We start from the raw sequence: 1,411 nt of genomic DNA, 5'->3' as shown, positions 1-1,411 counted from the left end.
GTCTGGATTTATTTCTGGGCTATCTCTTCTGGTTCATTGATCTGTGTGTCTGTTTTTATACCAATACCACGCTGTTTTGATTATTATGGTCTTGTAGTATAATATAATATCATGTAGCATGATATCTCCAGCTTTGTTCTTCTTTCTCAAGATCATCAGGGCTATTTGGGGTCTTTTGTGATTCCATACAAATTTTAGGATTTTGTTCTAGTTCTATGAAAAATGCCATTTGCCTTTTGATAGGAATTTCACTGAGCATATAGATTGTCTTATGCTTGGTATATGCTGTCATTTATGGATTTCATTAACTATTAATGTATGTTCTACCAAGAACTAACAAGTACCAGCAATTTTTTAATTAATTTGTTTGCTTTTAATTCCTTTTTGAATTTGATGATCTAGCTATTGGAACTTCAAAATATTTTTTTAAAACCCTGATATATCTGTAATTGAACATGGATGAAATATATACTTTGGAGTTAAAAAGACATGGACTGTGATTTCCCAACCATATGAACTTTGACATGCTATTTAATACTTTGAGTCTTTATTTTTCCATAGTAAATTGGGAATAATAATTTCTATGTCATAGTGAACTTTTATAGATAATAGTAATGTAAGACTTATTGTGTGATCACTATATGTCTGGTACTTGGCTTGTTATTTTATCCTCAAACAGTACTCTTGAGGTTTGTTATATTATTTTAGAAACCAAGGAATTGAGGTTAAATATTACATTAGGGGTTGCACAATGAGGCCAGGATTTTAATCCTGTTTTGTTAACTCTTGAATGTTGGCTTCCAATCACAATGTTATACTTTCAATTCTGTGGAGAATAAAAATAATGCCTTAGGATCTTTCATGTTAGCTTCCTTGTTTTTATCAGATTGTTTTTATAGGATGCTGTAGGGGGAGGAGGGAAAAGGAGAGTGAATAGATCTGAGAAAGACTTGAGATTTCTAGATATTTTTGTTACCCTTTTTATTTAACCCCAAGAAAAGGCAGTAAGATAAGTTCATCATTTATAAAGAAAAAAATCTCAAATAGCAATAAAGCATTTTATCTGTGGCCCTCATAGCTTTCCAAGGTAATTGAATCTAAAAAGAAAAGCAGAAGTATATTATAAATAAAACTAGTAGACTAAATATAAATAGAGTTTGGATTTTTTTTGAAGAAGAACGCATATTGATACTATAACTGAATGTGCTGATGAGTGCTGATATTCTTGAGAGAAAGTCAACCAGCCATTTAAGGATTCTCCAGTGCGGGCCCCTCCATTACTAGCACTCTCGATAGCACATCATGTTTCAAATGAACATGATGGTGTCATTTAGATGTATTCTCCCTCTGACCAGCCGGCCCTTTGGTGGGGGAAAATATTAAGCTAATTTTAGGATCAAGAAAATGAGAT

Source organism: Hipposideros armiger, unplaced genomic scaffold (assembly GCF_001890085.2).
Source record: "Hipposideros armiger isolate ML-2016 unplaced genomic scaffold, ASM189008v1 scaffold_329, whole genome shotgun sequence".
In the NCBI taxonomy this organism is placed as follows: domain Eukaryota; kingdom Metazoa; phylum Chordata; class Mammalia; order Chiroptera; family Hipposideridae; genus Hipposideros; species Hipposideros armiger.
Note: the sequence above shows the minus strand (reverse complement) of the source record.